This window comes from Saccopteryx leptura, chromosome 11, assembly GCF_036850995.1.
Source record: "Saccopteryx leptura isolate mSacLep1 chromosome 11, mSacLep1_pri_phased_curated, whole genome shotgun sequence".
NCBI lineage: Eukaryota > Metazoa > Chordata > Mammalia > Chiroptera > Emballonuridae > Saccopteryx > Saccopteryx leptura.
Window position 1 is genome coordinate 67,567,336 of NC_089513.1, and position 9,142 is coordinate 67,576,477.

Below are 9,142 nucleotides of genomic sequence, written 5' to 3' on the forward strand. Positions count from 1 at the left end.
CAGGGGCGACGCTCTGCCCACCAGGGGGCGATGCTCTGCCCATCCTGGGCGTCGCCATGTTGCGACCAGAGCCACTCTAGCGCCTGAGGCAGAGGCCACAGAGCCATCCCCAGCGCCCGGGCCATCTTTGCTCCAATGGAGCCTTGGCTGCGGGAGGGGAAGAGAGAGACAGAGAGGAAAGCGCGGCGGAGGGGTGGAGAAGCAAATGGGCGCTTCTCCTGTGTGCCCTGGCCAGGAATCGAACCCGGGTCCTCCGCACGCTAGGCCGACGCTTTACCGCTGAGCCTACCGGCCAGGGCCTAGATAGTTAAATTCTTAAGGGTAGGAACAATGTCTGACTCTGGACCGTACCCTTGACCAGCACTTAAAATGTACTCAGAAAGCAACTGTTGGCCCTGGCTGGTTGTTGGCTCAGAGGTAGAGCGTTGACCCAGTGTGTGGATGGCCTGGGTTTGGTTCCCAGTCAGGGGACACAGGAGAAGCAACCATCTGCTTCTCCTCCCTCCTCCTTCTGTCTCTCTCTCTCTCTCTTCCCTTCCTATAGCCATGGCTTGATTGGTTTGAGTGCATTGGCTCAGGGCACAGAGGATGGCTCTGTGAAGCCTCTGCCTTAGGTGCTAAAAATAGCTCAGTTGCAAGCAAGGGCCCACTTGGGCAGAGCATCAGCCCCAGATGGGGATTGCCGAGTGGATCCTGTTGGGGTTGGGGGCATGCTGGAGTCTGTCTCTCTAGCTCCCCTCCTTTCACTTAAATTTAAGAAAAGAAAGAAAAGAAAGTGACTGTTGAATTGAAGCAGAGCTGAATAACCCTTCCTTCCCCCTTGAGACCTTTATCGTGTTTCTTCTCCTACCAGTATCCCTCCCGAAAAGCAGAATTGAGTCTTCTTATTTTACTGAGCAGGAAACTGAGGCCTGGAAAAGAAAAATAATTGGTCCAGAGGGAGTTAGGGGTGGGCATGCAGCAGAGGCCAATATAGAAACGTCCAGACAAAAGCAAATCAGTGATGACTTTGCCTGTCATTGTCCTGTTTAGTGTCTGTCATGTCAAGGCTAGGGTGACAGCCCGGGGTGGGTTAAGCCCTGAATAACAAGTGCAGGTTTCCAGCCTGGGATGAAATAATGCATCTCTTAAACTCTCTCCTAAGAGAGAATTTTTAAAAATGAAGAGAGGAAAAGGAAATGAGCCTCAGAGAAATTCACTGCAATGTAAAATCATACACAGCTTTCAAAGTCCGTGTTTTTCTTCTCCCTGGAGATACCCCGGACAGTCTGTCACTGCTCTTTCTCGTCATACAAATTGCTCTGCTTGAAAGGCAAGTGGGGGTAAATATAGCAGCAGTATCTCTGATGTAACATTCTCTGACCAGGCCTGGACATGTCCTTGACACTCTCCCTTCAAAAGGAAGGGGGTGAGAAAGTATGTCCTTGCTACTGTGTATAAAGAGGGACTCCTATTCCCAGCCATCGCCGGGGACAGGGGGCACTGGTGAGTAATAAAGAGTAAAAATAAAGAAGTGGCTAATGCTAGCGGATCCGTCAGGTTCCCGCGTTCGGCTGTCTCAGGCAGGCGGGCGGAGCCAGGGTAGACCAGCAGCAGTGTCCAGCGGCTGCGGAGAGGTGGAGGCGGCCTGCGGCGCACGGCTGCAAACCACAAACCACGTGCAGTTCCCCTCGCAGCCCCGCCCCTGGCGCAGTTTGAACAGTGCCCTGCCTAACGTGCGAACTGACTGAATCCGACCCTCCTTTCACTCTTTCCAGTCCTTCTTTTCCTATAGCAACAACTTAAGGCTAGTAGGAATGAAACTTGAATTTGAAACCGGCAGAGTATACATTAAAATGACAACAACTATGGTTATTTCTGGGGAGAGGACTTGGTGGGTGAGAGTAAGGTGAGGAGTCCCGGCTGGGAGGAGGGCGGGGTGGAGAGTGGCCCAGGACTGGGCTCTGAGTCTGCCGCCTCTTTCACAACCAGGATGACTCAGGGAATTACTTGTGCAGTTCTTTCAAGTGGAGGAGAGCAGGGAGGGAGGGTGCAGGGAGGGAGAAAGGAATCGAGAAAATGCTCACCTGTGATTTATACATGAAACTTGATTTAGACATATTATGAACTCTAAATTACCCCCAGGTAAAATGGCTGCTTGGTAAGTTAACTGTGATTATCTCATTTCCAGTGTCTAGGATGATGTCTCAATTCTCTTTTAAAAAGCTTACACCCCAATGTAAAATTTAAATTATGCACCACACATACATATTTTATCTATGTATAAGTTATTTATAGTAATTATATTTATAAATATAATTTATATACACATTCTCCTTTGTCTATCAATTACTTTGTTTTCTTGTGATGGTATTGCTGGCTTGAGTGCCCCCCTGCCCCCCATTTGAAGACCACTAGTCAAATGAACAGAGCAGTCCTGTGCTAGGGGTTAATGTATACCTTCATGCACATAAAATCCCTCACACAGTGCCTGGCATATGCTAATTGCTTCATCTCTTCAAAGAATTTCAACTTGTAAGCATCTGGTCCAGGAAAGTTGGAGCTAAGAAGTGCTAAATATGGGTTAGACTAGTATTGTCCCAATATGTCAAGGCTGTGGGTTCAATCCCTGGTTGGGGAACATGCAGGAATTAACCAATGGGTGTGTGGATGGGTGGAACAACAAATCAATGTTACTCTCTCTCTCGCCTGACCAGGTGGTGGCACAATGGATAGAGCGGTGGACTGGGATGTGGAAGATCCAGGTTCGAGACCCCAAGGTCACCAGCTTGAGCGCGGGCTCATGTGGTTTGAGCAAGGCTTACCAGCTTGAGCCCAAGGTCACTGGCTCGAGCAAGGGGTCACTCGGTCTGCTGTAGCCCCCCGGTCAAGGCACATATGAGAAAGCAATCAATGAACAACTAAAGTGCCGCAACGAAGAATTGATGTTTCTCATCTCTCTCCCTTCCTGTCTGTATGTCCCTATCTCTGACTCTCTCTGTCTCTGCCACATTAAAAAAAAATGTTACTCTCTCTCTCTAAAATAAATCAATAAATGGCCTGGCCGAGTAGCTCAATTGGTTGGAGTATCATCCCAATATGCCAAGGTTGCAGGTTTGATCTCTAATCAGGACATATACAGGAGTCAGCTAGTGAATGAATGAATAAGTGAAACAACAGATTGATGTTTCTATCTCTCTCTTTCTCTGTTCCATCCTCTCTCTCTCTCTCAAAATCAATATATATATATATATATATATATATATATATATATATATATATATATATATATATGCGCTACAAATCCACTGAGTGGCCAAGCTAAGTATCTCAATGAACTCTTCTTGTACCTCTGGCTCATTTCTAAACTAATGAAAATGTCTAAATTACTAGCTTTTAGATTAACTGTCTTTTCTTCTCCCTTCTCCTGGTGCGTCTAGTTGAGAACTTTAATTTACACCTCGTTGTGCCTGTGAAGTAAACCTTCAGAGGAGATAGACATGCAATAAGCTCTTTGATAATCAAGTTAAGTACTGGGCTGATTGCATTCTGACTTCTCCCAGATCACAGGACACAGTGAGAGCAGGTGACGATGTGTTAGTATTAGCATTATTAACATCATCATACCATCAGCTCAGCGTCCGGCTTCCGTGTGAAAACTGGGTTTTAATAATGTGCTTTAAAAGCCTGAGCAGCTTCTCTGGCCTGAGGGAGTAAGCCAGCAGCCAGGTGGCTCCTGATGCTGAGCCCCCTGTGGTAGTGACAGGGAGGGCTTCTGGAGGGAAGTCCCGGCTCTCAGCGGGCGGGCGCGCTCCCGGAAAAGCTGACCTAATCGCCATCTGGAAAAACAGAGCTGTCCTGTGGAATGCAAGCACCATTTGGAGAGGTCAGAGACATCCACAGCCCGGGGCCTGTCTGCCTGGTGCCAACCCAGCCACAAGTCCTGCTCTCCAGTTTATGAAGCACTCCGAGAGGCAGGCGATCTCAACCCCAGGCAGGTTCTACAAAGTTAAAGGGAAACAAAACAAACACGGAAAGAAGGTGAAGAGGAAAGAAAAGACACCAAGGCTGTGCCCTGGACACGTCACCCAGCTGTCGTCTCACTTTCCCGCTCTTCCGAGAGCGAGATCGTCCCCATTCTATAGGAACTGAAGCTCGCAGGCCCCCATGTCCAGGACCCACAGCAACGAAGTGGCAGAACCAGAAGTTGCACCCTTACCCTTTGACTCTTGCCCTAGTGAGCACACCCTCCACAGCCCCACACGGGAAGACTGAATCCCAGGGTGTTTTTTAATTAAATGCATTGAGGTGACATTGGTTAGTAAGCTTACACAGGTTTCGGGCGCACAATACTATGACATGTCATCAGCATACTGCATTGTGCGCCACCACCCACAGTCAGACCATCTGCCGGCACCATCTATCTGGTCCTCTTTTTTTTTTTTTTTTTTTTTAATTTTATTTTATTCATTTTTAGAGAAGAGAGAGAGACAGAGAGAGAAGGGGGGGAGGAGCTGGAAGCATTAACTCCCATATGTGCCTTGACCAGGCAAGCCCAGGGTTTTGAACCGGCGACCTCAGCATTTCCAGGTCGACGCTTTATCCACTGCGCCACCACAGGTCAGGCTATCTGGTCCTCTTGAATACCCCCGCACCTTCCAGAACATTGTACAAGTTCTCCAAGGTCACACAGGTCCTAAACTGCAGAGCTGGCACCTGTCTGTGATTCAGATCTCAAGGTTGAGGTGACACTGTGTGTATAACAAGATATTTTGTTTGCTGATGGGAAACAAAAGTGCAGTGGAAGAAAAAGAGATAACATACATAAATTGACTTATCCAGACCAGATTAGTTCATTTAGCTTGGGGGTATGGTTTGTAGGAAGAGGCCCCTAAACTAAAGCTTCACACTATGAAATTACAAATCAAAGCAACAAATAGGGTCTGAAATGAAGTAAATCTAGGGGACTATGCTGACTAGAGAACAAAATCTGAAATTTCTCTTCTTGGCCTAAGCAAGTCTTTAAAACGGCAACTTAAGCCCTGGCCACATAGCTCAGTTGATTGGAGCATTGTCTCAATATGCCAAGGTTGTGGGTTTGATCCCTGGTCAGGACACATGCAGGAATCAACCAATAGCAGTATGGATGAGTGGAAATCAATCTCTCTCTCTTCCCCTTCTTCTCTCTCTCAATCAATCAATTAATGGCTTTGGCTGGGTAGCTCAGTTGGTTGGAGGGTTGTCCCAACACACCAAGGTTGCAGGTCCCATCCCTGGTCAGGGTACATACAAGAAGCAACCAATGGATACACAACTAAGTGGAACAACAAATCAATGTTTCTCTCTCTCCTTTTATCTCTCTCTCTAAAGCCAATAAATAAATTTTTAAAAAATTTAAATCAATGAATAAAATTTTTTAAATAAGTAAAATAACTTATTTTTTGAATAAAATGATACATGTTCATTATACAACATTCAAAACATACAAAAGATATAACAAGCAAAGTCACTTCCTCTCGCTCCCCTGACTGCTGGCAGCTGGCCTAACCCCCCATAAAGCATCCAGAAGACCTTGATTCAACCTAAACAGTGAGGTCTTAGTTCTGATTGGAAGGCCCTTCACATGGTATGATGTGAGAAGAGGGGAGGGATGCAAAGCTTTGTCTGAAAGATAGCTGCTCTGCTCTGGCACCACCCTCCCCTTGGGCCTAGCAGGAAATGCCTCCAGTGAGGATAACCCATACGGTAAAGGCATTTCTGTCTACCAACCTAATCATGAGTTTTTTCAGGTGATTTTGTTCTCTCCACTCTCTCTCTTCCTCACAACAAACACCTTCTGGGGAAGCTCTAAGGGACTCTCATTGGCAAATCTTATTTCAGGATTTTAAGTGTAACCCATTTCCCCATGGCCCCACGTTTTCCAGAAGAGACAGCTAGACGCAAACAGGGTTTGCTAACGGGTGAAACTCAGGGATTTACAATTGAGTGGCCTTTTCCCCTTCCCAATGCCCAATTTCTGACCTCTCAAGAGCTTAATTTATGAAGATTCGTGCCCTTTGCTCCCTTTTGAATGAAATGGAAACGGTGGAGAGGCTCCCTTGGGACGCTCCCAGCTCCCTGCTGTTTCTCCAGTCTTCTTTAGGGTTACAGTTGATATAGCCACGGGGGCAGAGCTTACACCTGCTTTGTCTGTGCCTTTCCAACCAGGACTAAGGCTTGGCCCAACTTCACTGCTCTTTCAAGACTCCGTCCTGTTCCAACCTGTGTTTGGCAAACTCTAACAGATGATCTGCCCCGGCAGTTCTCTTCACCTCTTAGCTTGGTTTTGGTCTCTACTGAAATGTAATTAGGGGCCATTATCTACCCCTGAATCGGTAGATTCAAATGCCCCTTCTTAGTCCTTAGTGGACCCCCCCCCCCCGAGTCCCTTATTGCATTTGTTACTACAAACCACACCCTAAGGGATGGTTCTGTGTTTTGTTTTGTTTTTTTGAAATTAAAAATGATTAATTACATGAACAGTATAGTAATAATTAATGCAGTTCTAAATAAAAGGCAGAAAAAGTTACCTTCAATATTAATTCAGGCCCTGGCTGGTTGGCTCAGGGGTAGAGCATCGGCCCAGCATGTGGAAGTCCCAGGTTCAATTCCCGGTCAGGGCAAACAGTAGAAGCGCCCATCTGCTTCTCCACCCCTCTCCCTTCCCCTTACTTTCTCTCTCTGTCTCTCTGTCTCTCTTCCCCCACAGCAGCAATGACTTGATTGATTTGAGTGCATTGGCCCCAGGTGCTAAGGGTGGCTCCCTGGAGCCTCCACCTCAGGTGCTAAATAAATGGTTCAGTTGTGAGCTTAACACTTGATGGGCAGAGCATCGGCCCCAGATGGGGGTTGCTGGGTGGATAACAGTGGGGCCCCTGTGGGAGTCTATCTCCCCCCCCCTCACTTGGAAAAGAAAAAAAAATTTAGTTATTAATACAAAGATAAGTATATATTTATATAGTTCATCTTGGAATATGGTATGCAACATTCGAAAACAATGAGATAAATCTATAAGTATGAAAAAACCCATAGTGACTACAAAGTGAATAGCATGATGCATAAAATAATCATTATGCAGTACTATTTGTGTGTGTGCGTTTTATTTTTTATTATTATTATTTTGTGTGTGTGTGTTTTTAGAGTACATTTATTAAAGCTGGGGACAGTGAAATAAGGATGGGCTAAAATAAAAATAATAAATAAATAAATAAATAAAACTGCACTTAGCCTCACCAGGCGGTGGTGCAGTGGATAGAGCGTCGGACTGGGATGCAGAAGGACCCAGGTTCGAGACCCCGAGGTCGCCAGCTTGAGCGCGGGCTCATCTGGTTTGAGCAAGGCTCACCAGCTTGGACCCAAGGTCGCTGGCTCAAGCAAGGGGTTACTTGGTCTGCTGAAGGCCCGCGGTCAAGGCACATATGAGAAAGCAATCAATGAACAACTAAGCTGTTGCAATGTGATTGATGCTTCTCATCTCTCTCTGTTCCTGTCTGTCTGTCCCTATCTATCCCTCTCTCTGACTCTCTGTCTCTCTAAAAAAAATTAAAAAAAATAAAATAAAATAAGGATGGGCTTAGGATAGAAGCAGCAGCAGGAGAGCCTGGGGGGCTGCTCTGGCTCACTGGGAGGTCTGAGAAAGGGGGCATTGGAGACAGGTGCAGGAGGTCAGTCCAGGACAAGCTACTACTGCCCACTGCTCCTCCGGTTGCAAGTCTCGTGGGGACCCTTAGAGTCTAGGAAATGCACGCCTGAGAGGGAAGAAAGCATGGGTGTGCTCCTGGGAGGAAGAGCGCCCATTTGTGTATTTTTATAGCTATATATCATGCTGAGATATGTATGCGAATTTCCTGGCAGGACACACAAAACACTGTCTAGAAGCACTGGTTGCTTCTAGACCCTAGAAAATGGGAATAGTGGGTAGAGAAAGGGTTTTACTTTTCTGAATTGACTTTACCATCTAAATGTATTTAATTTGAAAAATATAATCATTTAAAACAAAAGTGCCTGTGCACAATCATTCTTTTGATTAATAAAAATTTTAATTTAATGTCTACACATGTAACATGTAAAGTTTATTAATTATGAAATTAATATTCAAGTTTTATTATATTTGAAAGGTATTTGAAGATTAGGTTTTATTTTATTCTATATATTTTCACAAGATTGTATCACTTTTGAAAAATGATAACCAAGCATAAATTAAACATTATTTACTTATAGTTCAATGTTTTCAAAAGAAAAATTATAAAATTCTGTCAAAATTTTACAGCAAAAGTTTATATTTGCTTTGGGATGTGATTATATATATATATACTTTTAAAGATTTTATTTATTGATTTTAGAGAGAGGGAAGAGAGAGAGAAAGATGGGGAGGAGCAGGAAACATCAACTTATAGTAGTTGCTTCTCATATGTGCCTTGACCGGACAAGCCTGGGGTTTCGAACCAGCAACCTCAGCATTCCAGGGTGACGCTCTATCCACTGTGCCACCAAAGGTCAGGCTGATTATGTATTTTAATATGCATATGTGATACTACACAGACTTTCTAAAGGTAGCAATACCAGAGCAGAAGAGGCTCTTAAGATGGAGTTGGGTAGCATGAACTCCAAACTTTATAAAAAAATAGGTCTGCCTGTGGTGCTTGGTAAATGACTATCTGATGTGAATACGGAACAACAAACCAGTTATGAGATGAAATTGTTGAAAGGAATTCACTACCCCTCTCTGACTAGACAAGTCTATGCCTTGCTTGTTCTTGCCTCCATCTATCTGCTCTCACAGCTGCCCTCCCTCCTTACCGTGGCTCTGAAGTCCGGTCACCCTTTATGGACGGCAACCACTGCTTCCAGAAAGTAGCAGCATGTCTGCTGGTGAACCATGTAGGGTCCACTTTTCTTTCCATCTTCTTAACCAAGGAAGATACTCTTTTTATTTTTTTAAGGTGATTTTGATGGTTACATCCCAATAAAAAAGAAAAAAGGCCTGACCTGTGGTGGCGCAGTGGATAAAGCGTTGACCTGGGAATGCTGAGGTTGCCGGTTCAAAACCCTGGGCTTGCCTGGTCAAGGCACATATGGGAGTTGATGCTTCCAGCTCCTCCCCCCTGTCTCTCTCTCCTCTCTC

General features: G+C 45.4%; 1 long non-coding RNA gene across 1 annotated transcript; it reads left to right on the forward strand.

The window, feature by feature from the left end:
- The first annotated feature begins 1,366 nt into the window (after window positions 1–1,366).
- On the forward strand, window positions 1,367–3,039 carry LOC136383323 (uncharacterized). The gene is made up of 2 exons (XR_010747391.1): window positions 1,367–1,485; window positions 2,697–3,039. It is a non-coding gene; the product is annotated as an uncharacterized lncRNA (long non-coding RNA).
- The last annotated feature ends 6,103 nt before the right edge of the window (window positions 3,040–9,142 follow it).